We start from the raw sequence: 25,787 nt of genomic DNA on the forward strand, positions 1-25,787 counted from the left end.
CTCTCTTCATTCCGTGCCACCAAAATTGTTCTTTTAGGTCTTGGTACATCTTGGTACCTCCGGGGTGGATTGAATAAAGGGTGTCATGGGCTTCTTGCAGGATGACTTGTTTCAAGTCAGAGTCCGATGGTACGCAGAGACGTTCTTTGTACCAAAGAACTCCGGCTTCGTCTACGGTGAATCCGGGGGCTTTTCCTGCGGCTATCTGTTTCTTGATTCCGTCAATGCTAGCGTTGTCCTTCTGGGCTTCCTTGATCTGACCAACCAAGGTGGGTTGCAGTTCTATGCTAGCTAGGAATCCTTCACTAACAAGTTCAAGTCTGAACTGTTCAAACTCTTGATGCAAGCTAGGCTGTTCAGTTGCGAGCATGGAGTTCAACTGGCACGGCAGTCGACTCAAAGCATCCGCTACCACATTGGCCTTGCCGGGGTGGTAGTGAATCTCCATGTCGTAATCCTTGATCAATTCGATCCATCGGCGTTGTCTCATGTTTAGCTCCTTCTGGGTGAATATGTATTTGAGGCTTTTGTGGTCGGAGTAGATCTCGCATCGATTACCCATGAGGTAATGACGCCAAACTTTCAAGGCTAAGACCACGGCTGCAAGCTCGAGGTCATGGGTTGGGTAGTTCTGTTCATGTTGCTTGAGTTGTCTTGAAAGGTAGGATACAACCTTGCCTTCTTGCATAAGCACGCATCCAAGTCCAGTCTTGGAGGCGTCGCAATATACGTCAAAGGGCTTTGCGATATCTGGCATGATCAGGATTGGGGCTGTTGTCAGTCTACTCTTGAGCTGTTGAAAGCTCTCTTCGCATTTGTCGGTCCACTCAAACTTTCTGTCCTTTTTCAGCAGTTGGGTCATTGATCGAGCGATGCTCGAAAAACCTTCTACAAATCTGCGGTAGTATCCGGCTAATCCAACAAAAGTGTGGACCTCGGTTTGTGTGGTTGGGGCTTGCCATTCCATAACAGTTTTGATCTTGGCGGGATCTACGGCAATTCCTCCTGCAGACAAGATGTGTCCCAGGAATCCAACTTCTTCCAGCCAAAACTCACACTTGCTAAACTTCGCATACAACTTGTGCTGTCTAAGGGTTTCTAGGACAATCTCCAAATGATGTTCATGTTCCTCTTCGGACTTGGAGTAGACGAGGATGTCGTCGATGAAGACAACGACAAACTTGTCCAAAAAGTTCATGAAGATCTTATTCATGAAATAAGCGGGGGCATTGGTCAGTCCAAACGACATGACGTTGTACTCATACAACCCATATCTGGTGGTAAAGGCAGTTTTTGGAATGTCGGTGGCTCGGATCTTCAGTTGGTGGTATCCAGTTCTAAGATCTATCTTGGAGAAAACTCTGGATCCGGTGAGTTGGTCAAACAAGTCTTCGATCTTGGGTAGGGGGTATTTGTTTTTGATGGTGACATCGTTAAGCTTACGATAGTCCGTGCATAAACGATTTGCACCATCCTTCTTGTCGACAAACAAGACGGGGGATCTCCAGGGGGATGCACTTGGTCTAATCAAACCTTTGGCGAGCATGTCATCTATTTGCTTCTTCAGCTCCACAAGCTCTGTTGCGTTCATGCTGTAGGCTCTCTGGGCTATGGGTCCAGTTCCGGGGATTAGCTCGATGATAAACTCGATATCCCTATCCGGGGGCATACCGGGTAGATCATCCGGAAACACATCAGGGTAGCGACAAACGACCCTGATTTGATCCAGAGTTGGCTTGGATACACTTTGGTTGTAGGTAAATTTTCTGGGTAGTTTTTCAGAGACGTGCTCAACTACGATACCGGTGCTGCTAGTCATGGTTATGGCTTTCTTGGCACAGTCTATCAATCCATTGTGCTTGGACATCCAGTCCATTCCTAGGACAACTTCCAAACCTTTGGTTCCAAGTATGATTAGATTTGCAAAGAAATCTACATCATGGATTTGGATTGGCACATTTTTGCAAAATTTTCTAGCTTTGGTGGTTGATCCGGGGATTTGGACTATCATAACATGCTTCAAACTGAGGGGTTGAATTTTACTTGTTGATGCAAAGTCTTCGGTGACAAAAGAATGAGATGCTCCGGAATCAAACAACACTCTGGCAGGGATGTGGTTGACAGAAAACATACCCAGTACAACATCTGGTGCTTCCTGGGCTTCTTCGGCGTTCATGTGGTAGAGGCGGCCGTTGCGGTTATTGGGGTTGTTGGGGGCGAACTTCTTGCCGGTGGAGACACGGCGTTGCTGCTGAGCAGGTGCAGCGGTGTTGTCGGCAAGCTTGGCAAGACGCTTGGGACACTCGTTGGAGTAGTGCCCCACTACACCACACTCATAACAAGTGATAGTGGTCTTGTCCTGCTTGTTCGCAATGGGAACGGCATTGCTTCCGGTTCTGGGTGCGGTGTTGGTGTTGTTGTTGTTGTTAGGGGCTCGGGGTGGAGCGCGGTTGTAGTAGTTGTTGTTGTTGTAGTTGGTGTAGCCTCCTGGCTTGGAGTTTCCTCCACTCCGGTTCTGATAACCGGGGCGAGAGTTCTGCATCGGTGGCTTGTTGTTTCTCGGAGTGAAACCTCCGCTTGAGCTAGGGCAAAACTTCTGGGGGTGGCTTGATCCACTCTGATTTGCCATGCGGCGCTTGCGGTTCTCATTGGCTTGGTTTAACTTGCCTTCCATCTGGATGGCGGAGTCAACAAGGGCTTCGAGGTCGGCGAAGGGGATGTTGACGAGGACAGTCTGCATCTCATCATGCAGTCCGTTCAGGAATCTCTCCTTCCTCTTCTCAACGGTGTCGGTCTCATCAGGGGCATACCTCGACAATGTGAGAAACTTGTCGCGGTATTCAACCACCGTCATGCGACCTTGTTTCAGCTCACGGAATTCATCCCTCATCTTCTTGATAAGACCCGGGGGTACATGGTACTTGCTGAACTTGAGTTTGAAATCCTCCCAAGTCATGAATTGACCTCCGTTCATGGCACGGGTGCTTGTCCACCAAGCGCGGGCTGGTCCAGCGAGATAGTGGGTGGCGAACAAAACTTTCTCGTTGTCTTCCACTCCGGCTACCTCCAGATTGTTCTCCATAGTCTGGAGCCAATCGTCGGCGTCGAGGGGCTCCTCGGTCTTGCTAAATACCGGAGGGTTGGTGTTTTGGAAGTTCTTGAGCTTGGATCCGGGGTGGTCATGATTTCCATGGCCTTGGTTGGCGATGTTCTGCAAGGCGATGAGGTTGGCTTGGCGTTCGGCTCTTTCGGTTTCCCGGTCTGCAAGCATGGTTTGCAGCAGTTGCAGCATCGCATCGTTGGTGCGATTGGGAGGGGCCATCTGAAGATATAGAAGATCATGAGATGAGAGGGAACATTCTAGGGTTCATTTTGGTTAAGTTTGAAAAACATTTGAAACTTGTAATCTTTTCATGACAAACATAACATTCATTCATTCATGCAACACATGGTACAAACTACACACATACTCCAATGGTTTTAAGAACCATTCTCATGCTACGATACAAAGGACGGGATACAACTCACACCTACTATAAGTGGAACTAGTGCAACTACTCCTCATCGTCGACATCGATCGGGACGTAGTCGTCGGGTCCTGCCTCCAGGAACTCGTAGTCCTCCTCCTCGGTGTTCTCGTCCTCCTCAAAGTCGTTGTCGTCGCTCAGGAAGGCGTCTCCTCCCTGAATGTCGATGCCTCCATCATCATCCTCCAGCTGACGAATCTGATCCTCCTGGGCCTTGACAGTGGCCTCAAGTGACACGATCCGGGCGCGAAGGCGACGAATCGTAGCGTCCTTCTTGGCACGCTGCTGGCGAAGGCTCTTGCGGTCGTTGTTGAGTAACTTGATCGCCTCACCCTGCTCGGTGATGTGAGCATGGGTCTGGTTCGCGTAAGCGCGAGTGGCGTCGAGGTCCCTCTGAGTCTGGTAGAGCATGAAGTCCAGGTGCTCAGCATGGTGCCTCAACTCCGGGTGCGGCTGCAGCTCCATGGGCACTCCCGCAGCATCACGCCTCACAAGGTGGGCGTAGCGAGAGGCGACGATGCGCACCACGTTCTGTCCACAGAGGCGTGCAAGTGCCTCCTGTAGGCCACGTGCGAGTCCGTCAAGCCAGTTGCTCTTGCGGAAGGAGAAGAGGATCCTCTCCGAGGTGGGAGGCTCCATCTTGCCCCTCAAGTCGGCAGTGATCACCCACTGCAACTCTCCTCCGGGCGTGTCGTCCAACTGAACCCCGTGGAACTCGGGGTGTGGGCGCCCAAGGAAGTCAGAGACGGCGTTGAGGTCGTGCTCGAAGATCAAGCTCCCTCCGTTCCCAAGCTGATAAAACTTGGTGTTGATGGGTTCATTCGGCTCCATCTGAAAGAGAATTGGATGAGTAAGTTAGAGAGTGCAAAGTGTGGCAAAATTTTAAGTTGATTCAAATAAGATAGAACATGATTCATCAAATTTTGGCAAAGTCTCAAAGACAAGAGTGTAGGAACTTTTCACAAATATTTTCTTTCATTTGATTTCAAAGTTATGTTTTTCAGAACGCCCATTCTAACTAAGGTCTTCTAAGATCAAACAATGGCTCTGATACCAACTTGTCAACACCCGGATTTTTAAGTCCGAATGCCTATTATGTCATACATCGCAATCCCAGGAATATTGTTGTTGCGAGGCATAATAGTTAAGTATCACAGTCATCATTCATTACAAACCATAAGTCTTACATATTTGGAATCACATGATCCATATTACACGAATAGTTGATCTATTGATCAACGAACAAACACAAGTTCATAGTTCAACATAGCGGAAGCGTAAGATACAAGGACTCTCTAGTCCACAGGCCAACGCTTGACGTCGGAAGGCGCTTAGTTGTCGTAGGCGTCCTGCTGGTCATCTCCTTGGTCATCTTCATACTCTGGCCATTTGAATAGCCAGGGACAAAGCCGTGAGTACTTTAAGTACTCGCAAACTAATACTAATGTAAGTGCTAGACATTCTAGTATGGTCTGCTAAGCTCTAGTTTATTTGCATAAAGCTAGTTTTAGTTCACAAAATGTTGAGAAAAGCTTATTCAAGTGCTAACTAACTCAAGTGGGAACATTAGTGTCATTCCCACCATTCAAGTGGTGATTTCAATTCAATTCACCACAAGTCATTTCACCATCACTTTTCAACATCATTTTCAAAGATATGACATCGGAAACTGTATGGCCTTTCGAACCGTCCGTAACCATGGACGCGGCTATTCGAATAGGTTTACACTCTGCAGAGGTTGCACACTTGTGCCAAAACATTTGATTTCATCCGTCGGGATTACCCCGAATCATCGTAACACAGTACGCGGATCATCAACCATAACCTTTCACTTACAAATCCTAGTATGAGCACCTCTCCCCATGAGCTTGGCCTCCCAGTGAAGACCAACTGTCAACCCGGGAACTGCACAGGGCTTGGCCGTACAATTCACCTCAATTTCACATCATTTCTCAACAACGGAGGCAGCCTCAAGCGTAACCCCTATGACGTGTGTTCAGAGGGAACCCATACTAAGACGCATAAACTTCTAGTTAAGCCCTACCCATAATCAGGTATTGTGGGGGTACTTAATAATTGGAAAGGTATCGCATTCAAACCAACATCATTGTTTATCAAAAATCACCATCTTCTCTTGGTCATATTCACCTTCAAAAATCACTCAATGGAATGTATCTTCATTCCAAGGTTTCAAATTCATTTCAAATTCACCTTGTTCCCATCTAGAGTAGTCAAGTTTTATTTCATTAGCACTAGCTCTAAATCATGAGGGGTGCTATCTTGCTTGCTTGATGGAGACTAACTTCACTACTCTAGTAACCAACTTGTACTTTGACCAAAGTTAACTATAAAAGTAACTCATTGAGAAAACAAGTAAAGACTTGTAAGGTAAAAACTTGGGATAGGCTTATGTAAGATAAGATAAGAATCATGGTGCCTTGCCCCAAGGGGCTTTGCACTTTGCAAGAATATTAGCTTGCCTTGGTAGTTCTCAAACTGTTCCTCCTCCTCCTCTTGGTAGCAACCTTCTTCTTCGGCGTACTCTCCGGTGCTACCGTCTAAATTTGAATACGAGTATAATTACTCACTAATTCAATGGTTATTCCATACATCACATTTAAACACACAAACTATTCTATGCACACAAATAACTTAACTAGGGTGCATGGGTGGTGGGGTTTAAATAGAATTCACTTCTTTGTATTTAAAAATGTAAATGATAGTTTCCATAGGGTTCTTGAGAAATAATTTCCTCTCATTGAAATCTTCTTAAGATTTAATTTCTCAAACAATCATGTATGAACTCATATTGACCTGGGTCAAATGTTCATCATCATCATTTGTGAAAATGATTTAAATGAGGTAGATCACTTCATACTATTTAAATAACACTATATTTGATTTAAATCTCAAGTAATTCATATAAGAGAGTTTGGGACCAGGGGTCCAAACATCCCATGAACTCATGTGAGATAAGTTTAAATGAAGTGTAAGACTCCACATAATTTACTTTAATAGTTTTGGACAATATCAACTAGTTAAACTAGTCAAATGATCCATTAATTAAACTAGGGCATGATCATGCAAAGTGACCACACCATTTTATTGCATAAACAATTAGTGTAAGTCAAATGTGAGCTATTAGAGTTGGAATTAACTTAATATCTATTTTGGTTGATTTTTAAGAATTATTTGAATAGGGAAAAGTCCCTGTCTTGTTATTTTTATTACATTAATTCTACAAAGAATCTGGCCATGGGACCAGTGGCATTGGCTAGATAATTTCTCTAGCTTTCCAACCATATAAAGTTCATCAAATTTGGTTTAGCCAATTTAAATATATTGAATTTCAAAGTGGCAGCAGTATTCAAAATTATTTGAATTAATTAAACCTAGTTTGAATTAAAAGGCCGGCGGGAAAAGCTAGTTGGGCTCAAAGGTTTAAAAACGGCCCAAGGCCAGCCCAGCCACGGTCCAGTGCCGCGCGGGCTGCCTGACAGAGGGTCCCGCCTGTCAGCGAGTGTTAAACGCCGAAGCGGTATGGGCGAGTCTGAGGCGTTGGATTAGAACGCGATCAAACGGTCGTGGTTCATCGTCCCGCCGGCGAGAGGGGAGTTCACCGGCGGCTCAGGTAGGGGGTCGGAGAGCTCACCGTGGCTCCAGCTAGGGTTGGCAATGTGCGCGGTGAAGTTGTGGACGACGGCGAGTCGACTGGTAGCGGTGGCTCGTCCCTGGGTGGCTCCAATCGACGGCGGCGTCCACCAGGTACTGGCGGCTCCGATCTCCAAATTGGAGCAGCTCCGGCGACGATCGAGTGAGTGGAGTGGTGGTGGCAAAGCAGTGAGAGGTGGGGAGTGAGATGGTGTGGTTGGTTTGGTCCAGGGAACTCCCTATTTATAGAATCGCATGAGGGTTGCGGGGCAGTGAGGTGGTCGACATGGGCGCGGCGTCTCCGACGGCTGGTCGAGCTAGGCGAGGCTATGGCGATGCTCTACGGGTCCAGGCGGTGCTACTGGCAGCGACAGCGTGGTCGGGGAGCGTCGGAATCGTGCGTGTTGCTTCCGCGTCTGTCGCGCCCGCGGCGGAGCAGGGTCTCCTTCTCCGGCGGCGGTGGGCGTGGGTCGTGGTCTTGGCCGTGTCTGGCGGCGTCCAGGTGGCGAGTGCGTGCTCAAGGCGTTGCAAGCGGGGCCAGGGCGAGTGCAGGTTGGCGGCGCGGCTCGTGTACTGAGCGTGTCCGCGCGCATGCATGTGCGAGGCGAGCGGCATCCAGGGCGTGTGCTGGCGCGCGTCGTCCGGCGTGTGGTCGCCGTTCCTTCGACCATGGCGGTGCTAGGGCATGCTAGGAGATGCGTTGGCGCACGGTGGCGAGGTGGTCCTGGCAGAGAAGCAAGGGGAGAGAGGGGAGGTCGATGAGCTCGGGGACATGGCCGGCATGGCCATGCCCTAGCTTGCTCTCTCTCTCCCTTAGCCTCACTATGCTTCACTTATGGTTTAAGGGGACCAGGGAACATAATGTGGTAGGTTAGGGTAGATTAGGTGAGGTAGATTCACTATTTGCAATAGTTGCAAATAGTGCCCGAATTTTGAAAATGCAAAAATAACCAAATTTGAAATAATTCAAATGGTGAAAGTTTTTGAAAAGTGAGTGTTGATATAAGTTGTAAATGACCAGAGAGGTTTTGAGGTGGTGGTGGAAAAATTAGAAATCAAGAATTGGCCAAAATGGCTAAGTGTAGAATGTTGCATATGTGAAAAAGTTGGAACTTTGGATGAGCCTTGCTCATGATCAAAGATGAATTTGACATGATGATCTTCACCAAAGTTGTTCACCTTGATGTTGACTTTGAAATGGTGCAAAGAGTTAGCAAGAGTTGGTTTGAGAAAATTTAATGGAAAGGGCTCAAAGTGGTGATCAGACTAGAATTGTCAAAATTGACCATTATCATATGTGAGCTAATTTTGTGTTTGAATTCCATTTGAATTGTGAATCTTTGATTCCAAAAGTTGTAGTAAGTGTTTACTAACATTACTCAACTAATGGTGAAGACCAAATAGGTCTAGGGTCAAAATTTATAAAAATGCCATAGGCATATGTGAGGGTTTTTAGGGTTTTGTATTTTATGGAATTTCTTCCTCTTTGATTTATTTGGTTGGTGATCTTCATATGATCACACTAGGGTTTTAGAGCATATCAAATACAAGTAATAACAATCATCATGGCATATCACTCAAATGCACAAGTCCTATGCATGGTACTATATGCAAAAAGAAAAGTTTTTGTTGGTTTGAAATTTTGCTTTCTGGAATTCTCTAACTTTCTTTTTATTGAAATTTGGGGTGTTACAGAACGAGACACCCGACACTCTTCTTGGTCTGATGGAAAAATTTCGGGATGCTCCTCGTATCCATAACTTTTTGCGAGCTCAATTGTCTGCTGGAGCAAGATTCGCCATGATTATGATACAGATCTGCAACCGAAAATTAGACCTGACGACGATTGTCTCCAAGTGCCTGGCCAAGCAGTCGAAACGAAAAAGGAACATCGACAAAATCAATGATATTGTAACTCCTGTAGCCGAAGAAATTATGGACGAACTTCTTCGGATGGACTCTGAATTGTTTGTCAAAGGGAGCTATGCTGAACATACGACAACTACTTCAAATAACAAAGGTCTATCCATAGATAGTATATTAGGCATTAACTGAGTTGTACTATATTGCAAGAAATCGTGTCTATATTTTTGTCGAATTCTTCGTGATAATGAAGTTGTCTATATTGTGAAGTGTAATCTATATTGCGAAGCCCCCGAGCCTTTGGCCGGAGCTCATACTATTTTTTGCGTCTCGATGGATTTACTATTTTGCGAGAGTATATATATATTTTGCTGTCGTGGGTTATGAGCCCCCGAGCCTTGATACGTCCATTTTGCATCACTATTTTATATCATAATTTGCTGTTATTCATTGATATATTTCATATTTGGAGATGATACTTATGTTATTTCATCTATTTTGCATGTTTCATGATTATTGGAGGATCGCCCACCGGAGTCAGGATTCTGCTGGAAAAAGCGTCGTCAGAAGGCAATATTTCGGAAGATCAACAATTGACAGAAATTATATGGAAAATCCTATTTTCCAGAAGACGAAGGGAGCCAGAAGGGGGAGCCGAGGAGGGCCGCCATGGGCCCAACTCATAGGCCAGCGCGGGCCCTGCCCTGGCTGCGCCGCCCTGTGAGGAGGGGGCCCACAGCCCCCTCTGGCCTCCTCTCCTTCGCGTACATCTTCGTCCCGAAAACCTAAGCTCTAGAGAATAGTCGCGAAGAGTCACAGCCGCCTCTGCGGGGCGGAAAACACCAGAGAGAAAAGAGCTCTCCGGCAGGCTGAAATCTGCCGGGGAAATTCCCTCCCGGAGGGGGAAATCGACGCCATCGTCACCGACATCGAGCTGGACATCATCTCCATCACCATCATCATCATCTTCATCATCATCACCGCCGTCTCCACCGCTGCACATCGTCACCGCTGTAACAATTTGGGTTGGATCTTGATTGTTTGATAGGGGAAACTCTCCCGGTATTGATTTCTACTTGTTATTGATGCTATTGAGTGAAACCATTGAACCAAGGTTTATGTTCAGATTGTTATTCATCATCATATCACCTCTGATCATGTTCCATATGATGTCTCGTGAGTAGTTTGTTTAGTTCTTGAGGACATGGGTGAAGTCTAAATGTTAGTAGTGAATTATGGTTGAGTAATATTCAATGTTATGATATTTAAGTTGTGGTGTTATTCTTCTAGTGGTGTCATGTGAACGTCGACTACATGATACTTCACCTTTATGGGCCTAGGGGAATACATCTTGTATTCGTTTGCCAATTGCGGGGTTGCCGGAGTGACAGAAACCTAAGCCCCCGTTGGTATATCGATGCAGGAGGGATAGCAGGATCTCAGAGTTTAAGGATGTGGTTAGATTTATCTTAATTACTTTCTTGTAGTAGCGGATGCTTGCAAGGGGTATAATCATAAGTATGTATTAGTCCTAGGAAGGGCGGTGCATTAGCATAGGTTCACCCACACAACACTTATCAAAACAATGAAGATTAATCGGTTGTATGAAGCGAAAGCACTAGACTAAATTCCCGTGTGTCCTCAAGAACGTTTGGTCATTATAAGTAAACAAACCGACTTGTCCTTTGTGCTAAAAAGGATTGGGCCACTCGCTGCAATTGTTACTCTCGCACTTTACTTACTCGTACTTTATTCAACTGCTACATCAAAACCCCCTGAATACTTGTCTGTGAGCATTTACAGTGAATCCTTCATCGAAACTGCTTGTCAACACCTTCTGCTCCTCGTTGGGTTCGACACTCTTACTTATCGAAAATACTACGATACACCCCCTATACTTGTGGGTCATCAAGACTATTTTCTGGCGCCGTTGCCGGGGAGTGAAGCGCTATTGGTAAGTGGAATTGGTAAGGGAAACTTTTACTGTTTGTGCTGATTTTATTTCTGCCTGCTGCTATAATTCATGATGGAGAGATCTTCTCTTGAATTTTTATTTGGAAAATCTACTACTACTGCAAAGGTAGTGGATGAGGCGCCAGGCGAAGAAGAGGTTCCATACAAAATACCTATGAAAATTATTGAACGTGTTGTGGATAACCGTTATACAGGGGATGGAACTGTGTCAACACCCGGATTTTTAAGTCCAGATGCCTATTATGCCATACATCGCAATCCCAGGAATATTGTTGTTGCGAGACATAACAGTTGAATATCATAAGTCATCATTCATTACATACCATAGTCGTATTACAAATAGAGATCACATGATCCATATTACACAAATGGTTGATCTATTGATCAACATACACCAAGTTCATAGTTTCATAGCGAAAGCGTAACGTAGAAGGGACTCTCTAGTCCACAGGCCAACGTCTGACGTCAGAAGGCTCCCTAGTTGTCGTGGGCGTCCTGCTGGTCATCTTCTTCATACTGATGTTCTGCTTCAGAATCTGGCCATTTGAATAGCCAGGGACACAGCCGTGAGTACTTTAAAGTACTCGCAAACTAATACTACTGTAAGTGCTAAAAGTTCTAGTAAGGTGGTGCTAAGCTCTAGGTTATTTTGCTTAAAGCTAATTTTAGTTCACAAACATTTTTGTAAACAACTCTTTCTGTGCTATCTAACTCAAGTGGGAACATTAGTGTCATTCCCACAACTCTGGGGTGATTCCAAGTCAAAGTCTCCATTTAAGTTCAAACTCATAATTCACCCTTCACCATTCATAGTTTTCAAAAAAATTCTGATGACGGAACAGTATGGCCTTTCCAACTGTCCATAACCGAGGACGCGGCTATTCGAATAGGTTTAACTCTGCAGAGGTTGTACACTTGTGCCACAACAATTGCAATAGCTCGTCAGGGGTAACTGGCCCTGATTTATCGTACGCAGTACGCGAACTACCAATCATAACCTTTCATTTACACACCCTAGTATAGGCACCTCTCCCCATGAGCTTGGCCTCCCAGTGAAGACCAACTGTCAACACAGGAAGCGCACAGGGCTTGGGCCGGACATTCACCTCATTTCGCATCATATCGTATCGTTTCTTTTGTGGTAGAGGCAGCTTTCGGCATAACCCCGATGACGCTTGTTTAGAGGGAACCCATACTAAGACACACAAACTTCCAGTTAAGCCCTACCCAGATTCAGGTATTGTGGGGGTACGGTAAAATTGGAATGGTATCGCATCCGAACCCAACCATCAGTGTTTTTGTAAAATTCACCAAGTCATTCACCAGTCATATTCACCTTCAAAAATCATTCAATGGAATGCATCTTCATTCCAGGGTTTCAAAACTCCTTCAAAAACTCTCAATAGAATGACTCGTCATTCCAAGGTTTTCAAATTCTTTTCAGTTCCCAGTTTCCCAAATGGAGTAGTCACTTTCAAAACCGCACTAGCATCTATGTATGAGGGTGCTAAGTATTTTGCTTTGCTTCTAGGCTAAGTTTGATACTCTTGTACTAATCCCATACTAACCAAGTGAATCATGAATCAAAAAGTACTTTGACAAAACCAAAGTACATAAGGTTTGTAAGGTAAAAACTGGAAAATAGGATCATAAGTATAAAGTAGATAAGGTAATGCCTTGCTCATAGTGAGCTTTGCAAGTTTGCAAGATTATTATCTTGCATTGGGGTTAACTTGCAAAGGTCTAGCTGGCAATGGTGATAGCTTGCTATCTGGACTATTCTAGTAAACTTCTTTACTTCGACCAAAGTTAACTATAAAAGTAACTCATTCAAAAACAAATCGGTAAACTTGTACAGTAAAAACTTGGGATGGGTTCATATAAGAAAAGCTAAGAAACATGGTGCCTTGCCCTAAGAGGGCTTTGCACCTTGCAAGAATATTAGCTTGCAAACTAAGTATTTTAGCTTGCAAACAATATCATTGATAAACTTGCATTGGTATTTCAGCTTGCTACAGATTAACTTGCATCGGTATTGGCTTGCCTTGGTATGAAGTGAGGGTCTAAGTTCTCTTCTCCTTTCTCCTTGTTGTAGAAGTCCTCCCCTTCTTGATGGTCTCCGGTACTAGCGTCTAAAATACGAATACGGGATACACAATCATTCCACCAAACTTACATACTAACTAAGCACACCCAAGCTTCACACAATTTAAACTAGCATCCCACACTACTAGTAAGTGGGTGGATGTGTTCCTCTTATTCAAGCAAAAGAATTTCCTCTCATACTAACTTAGGTGTTACTTTTAATTAACTCAGAGAAATAAACTCCTTTTATTATATTATTAAGATTTAATTTCTCTGATGAACACAATATGACCTAGGTTGACTAAGGTCAGCCTCTTCATACTCCTCATTTGAGAAAATGATTTAAATGAGGTTTCATACCTCTTTCAATTTAATACTAACAGGGTAGTGATTTAATGTCACTAAATACTCAACATAAGATTATATAGACCATGGTCCATACCTCATGTTGAAATACTTGAGACCAAGATTTAAATGAGAAGGAAACCTCTCATACGATTTAACACATAGTTGTAACTAGGTTAGCAACTACCATTGAGGGGATTTCACCACCTCAACAATTCATTGACTATTCTTATTACTTGGATTTACACCAATGCTACACTTAGGGTGCATTGGTTGTGTGGCTTGAGGAAAAATAATTTCCTCCCATTACATGTAAATGAGAGTTTCTATCTAAGGTTTGAGAAATACTTCTCTCTTATTGAAACTTCTTCATATTAAATTTCTCAAACAATCATGCCTGAAATCATGTTGACTCAAGTCAACCATTCATCATCATCATTTGAGAAATAGAATTAAATGAGGTAAAATACCTCACTCCATTTAATAACACTACCTATGATTTAAATCTCTTAGTAATTCATATAGGTGAGTTTGGCCAGGGGTCCAAACATCACATGAATTCCCTTGAGACAAGATTTAAATGAAGCATAAGACTTCATATGAATTACTTAATAGTTTTGGACAATAACAACTAGTTAAACTAGCCATATTGCACATTTCTTAAACTAGGGCATGATCATGCAAAGTGACCACACCATTTTATTTCATAAACAATTAGTGTAAGTCAAATGTGAGCTAAAGGAGTTGGAATTTACTCAATAGCTAAATTGGTTGATTTTTAAGAATTATTCTAAGGCAGAAAAGTCCCTGACTTGTTATTTTTGTCAGATTAATTCTACAAAGAGATTGACCATGAGGCCAGTGGCATTGGATAGATCTTTTCCTAAGCTTTCCAAAAATATAAAATTCATAACTTTTGGTTCAGTAGATTTGAAACTATTCAATTTCAAAGTGGGGTTCAGTATTTAAATCTATAACCAATTTATTTAACAGGGTTTGAACAATGGGCCGGCGGGAAAATTAATGGGCCGAAAGATTTGAAAAGCCAGGGGGCAGCCCAACTAGCGCTGCGGGCCAGCTGACAAAGGGGCCCGCGCGTCAGTGAGTGAAACTCACCGAAACGGTACGGGGTGGTGCGGGCCGTAGGATTAGATGGCGATCGGGCGGCTGTGGATCGTCGTCGTCGTCGACGAGAGGCAGACGCGGGCACGGCGGAGGTAGGGGGTCGGAGAGGTCGTCGGAGCTCCGGCGGTCGACGGCGAGGTGCGCAGCGTCGTTGTCGAAGACGGCGGTCCTCCTGGTAGCAGTGGCGTCTCCGGGGAGGGCTCCAATCGACGGCGGCGTCTGCGGCAGCTTGCGGGTCTCCGGCGACGAATTGGCTTGCTCCGGCGGCCAATCGAGGAGGAGGAGTGGATGAGGAGATCGAGGAGAGGGAGGCGATGATGATGGTGTGAAGAAATCGGTGAGAGGGGGCTTCCTTTTATAGCGACGCGAGGTGGCCGGAGGTCTGCGGCGGGGTCGACATGGCCGCGGCGTTTCTGGCGAGTAATGGGGATGGGTGAGGGCGGCGCTAGGTAGGTGACATCCAGGCGAGGCTAACGCGCGTGATAGCGAGGTGGGGGACGGTCGGGTGACGACGCATTGCGTCCGTGTCTGTGGCGGCGTCCACGGGAAAATGTCGACGGCGTCGACGGCGGCAGGCGGCGCGAGGACACGGGACCGTGTCAGGCGGGTTGGCGCGGCGACGGCGATGCTCAACGCGAAGAGAGGGGGTACAGGGGAGGCGTGCTGCGGCGAGGCGACGCGTGCCCGGTGACGTCGGCTGCGAGCATGCTCGCGACGTCCTCGGCATGCCGATGCCGTTCTGGGCGCGCTTCGTCCGGCGGCTGTCGTCGTTCTCCTCGACAACTTTGGAGGGGCTAGGGTGGTGTAGAGATGCATGGTGGCGGGTTTGGGCACCAGGGCCGAAGTGGAGAGCAAGGGGAAGAGGGGGAGCACGGCATGGCCGGCATGCTATGGCATGGCCATGGCTAGGCCAAGTCTTGCCCTTCCCTAGGGTTGCTGTGGTGGTGAGAGGCAGAGAGGGGGCAAGGGGACAGTATGGTGTAGGTTGGGGTAGATTATGGGTAGTGTAGGACACTATTTCAAATAGTGTGTGTTGTTCCCTATTTATGTTTCAACAAATTTTGCCCAAATTTGAATTGGCTCAAAAGGTTGACAATTTTGAAAAGGGTGTAAATGGTTTGGTTCTAAATGACCAGAGGCAAAGAAAGGTGGTGGTGGAATTTAGAAATTTAAAGAATGACAATTTTCACTAAGTGGGAGATTGTTCCACTTAATTAAAAGTGCCAACTTTGGATGAGCCTAGCAATTGATCAAAAAGGATTGGGGCAAGGTGGTCTTTACAAAAAGTGTTCATCTTGATGTCCTCTTGGATGACATGCAAGGAGTTGGGAAAGTTTAGTTTGAAAAACTTGAAATGGAGAGGCTCAAAGGAGGGACCAGAATAATTATGGCAGATTGGACCATTATTGTATGTGAGCCAAATTTGAATTTGACAACCATTTGAAAAGTGTTTCTTTGAGTCCAAAAGTTGTAATAGATGTTGAGTAACATTATACAACTAATGGGGAAAGTCAAAAATGGTCTAGGGTCCCAATTTGGAAAAATGGCATAAGCCCTATGTGAGGGTTTTGTGAATTTCTAACTATTTATTCTTTTATTTTTTCTTGGCCTCACTTTGACAAGGGTGAGGTTTATTTGGTGTTAGATTGAGGGAGGTGAAAGGTTCCAATCATTTTGAGACAAGGTTGGTGCCTAGGTCAAGATTTGATAAATTGGCCCTATGGGTATGTGAGGGAAGAAAATGGAAATATCCCACTATTGGATTTCTCTCCATTTGACTGGACTTGTCTTGACTCTAAAGTCATTCCTATTAGTTTAGAAACATTTTCAAACCATTGAAACCATCCCAAAAGGTTTAGCTCCAAGATTTGCAAAATTGGCCAAAACACAGGAGAGGGAACATGTCAATTTTTCTTATTCTTGTAAGATGCTCCCCTTGCTTTACTTGAGCAAGGTGGAGGGTCAAGTTAGGGTTAGATTGGGTTCAGAGATGGCTTCACATCATTTGGTAAAGGTAGAAGTGCATAGGACAAGAATTGGGAAAATGGCTATGGGTCACATATGCCTCTATGCATATGTGGCATTTGATTTTTACTTTGACTATGCTTGTTCCAGAAGATGTTATTGAGAGTTGAAAAGATATCTAGGAGTGATCCAACCATTCAACTTCAAGTCTCGGGTCAAGATTCTCAAATTTACAAATTTAATATTTTGCTCTCATATGCCTCTATGGCATTATTACTCTCTTTTTGAAAACCCTGTGTTCCACTTTGGATTGTGTTGGAAAAGTACTAGATAAGGTTTGTAAGGGTTTTCCAAACTCCTCAACAAAGTAGAGAGGCCTAGGTAAAGTTTTCCAAGAAAATGACCATAGGCATATATGCCTCTTTCTTTAAATAAGATTTTTCCTTTTTATTTTATTCCTCAAAGATTGAGGACAAGAGGGGTGTGGTTTAGGGTTTAATAAGTTTTGCAATGATTCACCACCATTGAGCCAAAAGAAGAGGTAGGGTTTAAGATTCACATATTAGGGCTATAGGCCCACATATGGTTTTTCCTTTATTTTTGGGGTTTCTCACAAATATATCCAAGGGATTTTGGAGAAGGTTAGGGTTTAAAGTTTTCTTATTTGATTTCTTTCTCTTTTAACTTTATTTGGTTTGTGATCTTCACTTGATCACTCTAGGGTTTGAGGGTGTATCACACAAGTATACTACACTCATCAAGGCAAAAACACCAGTAGTAGGTAGGAGCACTAAGCATAATACCTCATATAAGAAAAGTTTTTGTTGGCTCTCATTTTTGTACAAAGTAAATTCATTTCCTCTTTATTTTGAAATTTGGGGTGTTACAAACCCTTCCCCCTTAAACAAATCTCGTCCCGAGATTTTAAGAAGAGTTGGGTTCCTAAGAGAGATTGGGTGATATGATTTAGCATGAAACATACTTGGCATATTCTGAGATGTTTCTTGTATTTCGGTGGCCTTCAGGTTGTAGTAGCGACCGTTGCGGTTGTTCGGGTAGTTTGGAGCAAACTTCCTTCTGGTTGCGATATTGCGCTGCTGCTGTGCAGATGCAGCGGGGTTGGCGGCGATCTTGGCAAGCTTCGTGGGGCATTCATTTGAGTAATGACCCACAGTTCCACATTCATAGCAGATTACCGTTGACTTGCTTGTTTGTGCGATGGGTACAGCATTGCTTCCTGTCCTGGGGGCATTGTTGGCGGCTTTCACCGGACACTTGTTAGAGTAGTGACCAGTAACACCACATGCGTAGCAAGTCACATTGGTCTTGGCTCTGGGGGCATGGTGGGGTATTGGGATGAGCCGTTCTAGTGATGCTATCTTCACGCGGAGGCGGGCAATGAGGTAATCCTTCTTGGCGTGTTGATGGCGAAGTGCCTTGCGCTCCATTGCAAGGATGTTGATGGTGTCAGTCATCTTGGCGTGCTCAGGGGGTATCTGATTGGCTTGGGCACGGTAGTTGTTGCGGGTAGGAGGGGCCATCTGAACATTGAAGTAGATGATAAGATAAGAGGGAAACTTCTATGGTTTGTTTGAGTTAAAATTCAAGACTTTAAAACGTGAAAACTTGAGGAGTGTTGAGGGGGTAAAAACCAGCAACACTTTTTCATTCATACCAAACATCACACATTACAAATCTAACACACCGTTGGTTTGAAGAACCATTCATTCGTTCTACGATACAAGGGGATCCTGATACAACTCACACCTACTTAAGTGCTGGAGTGATACTACTCTTCTGGGTGGACTCTTCTTCTTCACGGTTGAGGTGCTTGGCGAGAGGCGAGGGCGTTGTCCAAATCCCTGCGGGTTTTGTACTGCCTGAAGTCCTGAGGTGCTTCATAGGGGTTCATCTTTGGTTGTGGTGGGGGCATGGTCATTGGTCTTCCCCAGGGGTCATGTCTTGGGTAGTAGATGAAGCGAGTGTTCTTGATCTTGTCCTTATTTTGTCCACACAGACGAAAAATTGCTTCCTGCATCGCTTCGGCTAGTCCTTCCTTCCAAGTGTTTCCCGTTACCGAAATCCAAATGGTTTCCCATACCGGGGCATCAAGCTTCCTTCGTAGATCAGTAGAAACGTCCCACTGAGGTGGTTCTCCTGCCTTAGCCTTCAGTGGTATTCCGAAGAACTTGGGGTACGGGTGTCCTAGATAATCCACTAGTTGCTTCAACTCTTTTTCGAACTTGAGGTCACCTTCGGGACCAAGCTGATAGGACTCCCACTGGTAAGTCATCTGTGAGCAAGAGGAGTACATTAGAGAAGTAGTCAAGTGTGCAAATTTTTATGTAGGCTTGCAAGAAAGTAGAGTATGTCTTTCTCATTTTTGGCAAAGAATCTCCAAGGTAAGAGTAAGAACAAGTTTTCACAAATATTCACTTCATTGGTTTTTGAAACTAAGTTTTTCAGACGTCCATTCTAACTAGGGTCTCCTAAGGTCAAACAATGGCTCTGATACCAACTTGTCAACACCCGGATTTTTAAGTCCAGATGCCTGTTATGCCATACATCGCAATCCCAGGAATATTGTTGTTGCGAGACATAACAGTTGAATATCATAAGTCATCATTCATTACATACCATAGTCGTATTACAAATAGAGATCACATGATCCATATTACACAAATGGTTGATCTATTGATCAACATACACCAAGTTCATAGTTTCATAGCGAAAGCGTAACGTAGAAGGGACTCTCTAGTCCACAGGCCAACGTCTGACGTCAGAAGGCTCCCTAGTTGTCGTGGGCGTCCTGCTGGTCATCTTCTTCATACTGATGTTCTGCTTCAGAATCTGGCCATTTGAATAGCCAGGGACACAGCCGTGAGTACTTTAAAGTACTCGCAAACTAATACTACTGTAAGTGCTAAAAGTTCTAGTAAGGTGGTGCTAAGCTCTAGGTTATTTTGCTTAAAGCTAATTTTAGTTCACAAACATTTTTGTAAACAACTCTTTCTGTGCTATCTAACTCAAGTGGGAACATTAGTGTCATTCCCACAACTCTGGGGTGATTCCAAGTCAAAGTCTCCATTTAAGTTCAAACTCATAATTCACCCTTCACCATTCATAGTTTTCAAAAAAATTCTGATGACGGAACAGTATGGCCTTTCCAACTGTCCATAACCGAGGACGCGGCTATTCGAATAGGTTTAACTCTGCAGAGGTTGTACACTTGTGCCACAACAATTGCAATAGCTCGTCAGGGGTAACTGGCCCTGATTTATCGTACGCAGTACGCGAACTACCAATCATAACCTTTCATTTACACACCCTAGTATAGGCACCTCTCCCCATGAGCTTGGCCTCCCAGTGAAGACCAACTGTCAACCTGGGAACTGCACAGGGCTTGGGCCGGACATTCACCTCATTTCGCATCATATCGTATCGTTTCTTTTGTGGTAGAGGCAGCTTTCGGCATAACCCCGATGACGCTTGTTTAGAGGGAACCCATACTAAGACACACAAACTTCCAGTTAAGCCCTACCCAGATTCAGGTATTGTGGGGGTACGGTAAAATTGGAATGGTATCGCATCCGAACCCAACCATCAGTGTTTTTGTAAAATTCACCAAGTCATTCACCAGTCATATTCACCTTCAAAAATCATTCAATGGAATGCATCTTCATTCCAGGGTTTCAAAACTCCTTCAAAAACTCTCAATAGAATGACTCGTCATTCCAAGGTTTTCAAATTCTTTTCAGTTCCCAGTTTCCCAAATGGAGTAGTCACTTTCAAAACCGCACTAGCATCTATGTATGAGGGTGCTAAGTATTTTGCTTTGCTTCTAGGCTAAGTTTGATACTCTTGTACTAATCCCATACTAACCAAGTGAATCATGAATCAAAAAGTACTTTGACAAAACCAAAGTACATAAGGTTTGTAAGGTAAAAACTGGAAAATAGGATCATAAGTATAAAGTAGATAAGGTAATGCCTTGCTCATAGTGAGCTTTGCAAGTTTGCAAGATTATTATCTTGCATTGGGGTTAACTTGCAAAGGTCTAGCTGGCAATGGTGATAGCTTGCTATCTGGACTATTCTAGTAAACTTCTTTACTTCGACCAAAGTTAACTATAAAAGTAACTCATTCAAAAACAAATCGGTAAACTTGTACAGTAAAAACTTGGGATGGGTTCATATAAGAAAAGCTAAGAAACATGGTGCCTTGCCCTAAGAGGGCTTTGCACCTTGCAAGAATATTAGCTTGCAAACTAAGTATTTTAGCTTGCAAACAATATCATTGATAAACTTGCATTGGTATTTCAGCTTGCTACAGATTAACTTGCATCGGTATTGGCTTGCCTTGGTATGAAGTGAGGGTCTAAGTTCTCTTCTCCTTTCTCCTTGTTGTAGAAGTCCTCCCCTTCTTGATGGTCTCCGGTACTAGCGTCTAAAATACGAATACGGGATACACAATCATTCCACCAAACTTACATACTAACTAAGCACACCCAAGCTTCACACAATTTAAACTAGCATCCCACACTACTAGTAAGTGGGTGGATGTGTTCCTCTTATTCAAGCAAAAGAATTTCCTCTCATACTAACTTAGGTGTTACTTTTAATTAACTCAGAGAAATAAACTCCTTTTATTATATTATTAAGATTTAATTTCTCTGATGAACACAATATGACCTAGGTTGACTAAGGTCAGCCTCTTCATACTCCTCATTTGAGAAAATGATTTAAATGAGGTTTCATACCTCTTTCAATTTAATACTAACAGGGTAGTGATTTAATGTCACTAAATACTCAACATAAGATTATATAGACCATGGTCCATACCTCATGTTGAAATACTTGAGACCAAGATTTAAATGAGAAGGAAACCTCTCATACGATTTAACACATAGTTGTAACTAGGTTAGCAACTACCATTGAGGGGATTTCACCACCTCAACAATTCATTGACTATTCTTATTACTTGGATTTACACCAATGCTACACTTAGGGTGCATTGGTTGTGTGGCTTGAGGAAAAATAATTTCCTCCCATTACATGTAAATGAGAGTTTCTATCTAAGGTTTGAGAAATACTTCTCTCTTATTGAAACTTCTTCATATTAAATTTCTCAAACAATCATGCCTGAAATCATGTTGACTCAAGTCAACCATTCATCATCATCATTTGAGAAATAGAATTAAATGAGGTAAAATACCTCACTCCATTTAATAACACTACCTATGATTTAAATCTCTTAGTAATTCATATAGGTGAGTTTGGCCAGGGGTCCAAACATCACATGAATTCCCTTGAGACAAGATTTAAATGAAGCATAAGACTTCATATGAATTACTTAATAGTTTTGGACAATAACAACTAGTTAAACTAGCCATATTGCACATTTCTTAAACTAGGGCATGATCATGCAAAGTGACCACACCATTTTATTTCATAAACAATTAGTGTAAGTCAAATGTGAGCTAAAGGAGTTGGAATTTACTCAATAGCTAAATTGGTTGATTTTTAAGAATTATTCTAAGGCAGAAAAGTCCCTGACTTGTTATTTTTGTCAGATTAATTCTACAAAGAGATTGACCATGAGGCCAGTGGCATTGGATAGATCTTTTCCTAAGCTTTCCAAAAATATAAAATTCATAACTTTTGGTTCAGTAGATTTGAAACTATTCAATTTCAAAGTGGGGTTCAGTATTTAAATCTATAACCAATTTATTTAACAGGGTTTGAACAATGGGCCGGCGGGAAAATTAATGGGCCGAAAGATTTGAAAAGCCAGGGGGCAGCCCAACTAGCGCTGCGGGCCAGCTGACAAAGGGGCCCGCGCGTCAGTGAGTGAAACTCACCGAAACGGTACGGGGTGGTGCGGGCCGTAGGATTAGATGGCGATCGGGCGGGTGTGGATCGTCGTCGTCGTCCGACGAGAGGCGACGCGGGCACGGCGGAGGTAGGGGTCGGAGAGGTCGTCGGAGCTCCGGCGGTCGACGGCGAGGTGCGCAGCGTCGTTGTCGAAGACGGCGGTCCTCCTGGTAGCTGTGGCGTCTCCGGGGAGGGCTCCAATCGACGGCGGCGTCTGCGGCAGCTTGCGGGTCTCCGGCGACGAATTGGCTTGCTCCGGCGGCCAATCGAGGAGGAGGAGTGGATGAGGAGATCGAGGAGAGGGAGGCGATGATGATGGTGTGAAGAAATCGGTGAGAGGGGGCTTCCTTTTATAGCGACGCGAGGTGGCCGGAGGTCTGCGGCGGGGTCGACATGGCCGCGGCGTTTCGGCGAGTAATGGGGATGGGTGAGGCGGCGCTAGGTAGGTGACATCCAGGCGAGGCTAACGCGCGTGATAGCGAGGTGGGGGACGGTCGGGTGACGACGCATTGCGTCCGTGTCTGTGGCGGCGTCCACGGGAAAATGTCGACGGCGTCGACGGCGGCAGGCGGCGCGAGGACACGGGACCGTGTCAGGCGGGTTGGCGCGGCGACGGCGATGCTCAACGCGAAGAGAGGGGGTACAGGGGAGGCGTGCTGCGGCGAGGCGACGCGTGCCCGGTGACGTCGGCTGCGAGCATGCTCGCGACGTCCTCGGCATGCCGATGCCGTTCTGGGCGCGCTTCGTCCGGCGGCTGTCGTCGTTCTCCTCGACACTGGAGGGGCTAGGGTGGTGTAGAGATGCATGGTGGCGGGTTTGGGCACCAGGGCCAGAAGTGGAGAGCAAGGGGAAGAGGGGGAGCACGGCATGGCCGGCATGCTATGGCATGGCCATGGCTAGGCCATGTCTTGCCCTTCCCTAGGGTTGCTGTGGTGGTGAGAGGCAGAGAGGGGGCAAGGGGACAGTATGGTGTAGGTTGGGGTAGATTATGGGTAGTGTAGGACACTATTTCAAATAGTGTGTGTTGTTCCCTATTTATGTTTCAACAAATTTTGCCCAAATTTGAATTGGCTCAAAAGGTTGACAATTTTGAAAAGGGTGTAAATGGTTTGGTTCTAAATGACCAGAGGCAAAGAAAGGTGGTGGTGGAATTTAGAAATTTAAAGAATGACAATTTTCACTAAGTGGGAGATTGTTCCACTTAATTAAAAGTGCCAACTTTGGATGAGCCTAGCAATTGATCAAAAAGGATTGGGGCAAGGTGGTCTTTACAAAAAGTGTTCATCTTGATGTCCTCTTGGATGACATGCAAGGAGTTGGGAAAGTTTAGTTTGAAAAACTTGAAATGGAGAGGCTCAAAGGAGGGACCAGAATAATTATGGCAGATTGGACCATTATTGTATGTGAGCCAAATTTGAATTTGACAACCATTTGAAAAGTGTTTCTTTGAGTCCAAAAGTTGTAATAGATGTTGAGTAACATTATACAACTAATGGGGAAAGTCAAAAATGGTCTAGGGTCCCAATTTGGAAAAATGGCATAAGCCCTATGTGAGGGTTTTGTGAATTTCTAACTATTTATTCTTTTATTTTTTCTTGGCCTCACTTTGACAAGGGTGAGGTTTATTTGGTGTTAGATTGAGGGAGGTGAAAGGTTCCAATCATTTTGAGACAAGGTTGGTGCCTAGGTCAAGATTTGATAAATTGGCCCTATGGGTATGTGAGGGAAGAAAATGGAAATATCCCACTATTGGATTTCTCTCCATTTGACTGGACTTGTCTTGACTCTAAAGTCATTCCTATTAGTTTAGAAACATTTTCAAACCATTGAAACCATCCCAAAAGGTTTAGCTCCAAGATTTGCAAAATTGGCCAAAACACAGGAGAGGGAACATGTCAATTTTTCTTATTCTTGTAAGATGCTCCCCTTGCTTTACTTGAGCAAGGTGGAGGGTCAAGTTAGGGTTAGATTGGGTTCAGAGATGGCTTCACATCATTTGGTAAAGGTAGAAGTGCATAGGACAAGAATTGGGAAAATGGCTATGGGTCACATATGCCTCTATGCATATGTGGCATTTGATTTTTACTTTGACTATGCTTGTTCCAGAAGATGTTATTGAGAGTTGAAAAGATATCTAGGAGTGATCCAACCATTCAACTTCAAGTCTCGGGTCAAGATTCTCAAATTTACAAATTTAATATTTTGCTCTCATATGCCTCTATGGCATTATTACTCTCTTTTTGAAAACCCTGTGTTCCACTTTGGATTGTGTTGGAAAAGTACTAGATAAGGTTTGTAAGGGTTTTCCAAACTCCTCAACAAAGTAGAGAGGCCTAGGTAAAGTTTTCCAAGAAAATGACCATAGGCATATATGCCTCTTTCTTTAAATAAGATTTTTCCTTTTTATTTTATTCCTCAAAGATTGAGGACAAGAGGGGTGTGGTTTAGGGTTTAATAAGTTTTGCAATGATTCACCACCATTGAGCCAAAAGAAGAGGTAGGGTTTAAGATTCACATATTAGGGCTATAGGCCCACATATGGTTTTTCCTTTATTTTTGGGGTTTCTCACAAATATATCCAAGGGATTTTGGAGAAGGTTAGGGTTTAAAGTTTTCTTATTTGATTTCTTTCTCTTTTAACTTTATTTGGTTTGTGATCTTCACTTGATCACTCTAGGGTTTGAGGGTGTATCACACAAGTATACTACACTCATCAAGGCAAAAACACCAGTAGTAGGTAGGAGCACTAAGCATAATACCTCATATAAGAAAAGTTTTTGTTGGCTCTCATTTTTGTACAAAGTAAATTCATTTCCTCTTTATTTTGAAATTTGGGGTGTTACAAACTGTCCATCCTGGAGATCATTTACTGTTCTTACATGAATTATGCGGTTTATTCAAGTGTGCAGGTATTGCTATGGATGAAGTGAGGAAGAAACTATTCTCTATATCGCTGTCTGGTAAAGCGGCGCATTGGTATAAATTACTGGATGATGGGGATTCTCTTGAATGGAATGATATTGTGCCCCGATTTTATTCTAAGTTCTATCCTCCAAGTGAAATTCACAAAGACCGGAACCGCATATATAATTTTTGGCCTCATGATGGAGAGAGTATTGCCCAAGCGTGGGGGAGATTGAAGTCTTTAATGCTCAAATGCCCCATTCATGAGCTTCCGGGTAATGTTATCATTGATAATTTCTATGCAAGACTTTCTTTTCAAGACAAGACCTTGCTGGATACTTCTTGTTCTGGATCATTTACACGCAACAAAGAAGAGTTTAAAAGGGACCTTCTTAATCGGATCCAGGAGAATATTGAAGGATGGGAGAACGACAAGGATAGAGAATCAGGTATAAATTATGATTATAAATGCATT

This window comes from Lolium perenne, chromosome 5 (genome assembly GCF_019359855.2).
Source record: "Lolium perenne isolate Kyuss_39 chromosome 5, Kyuss_2.0, whole genome shotgun sequence".
Taxonomy (NCBI): Eukaryota; Viridiplantae; Streptophyta; class Magnoliopsida; order Poales; family Poaceae; genus Lolium; species Lolium perenne.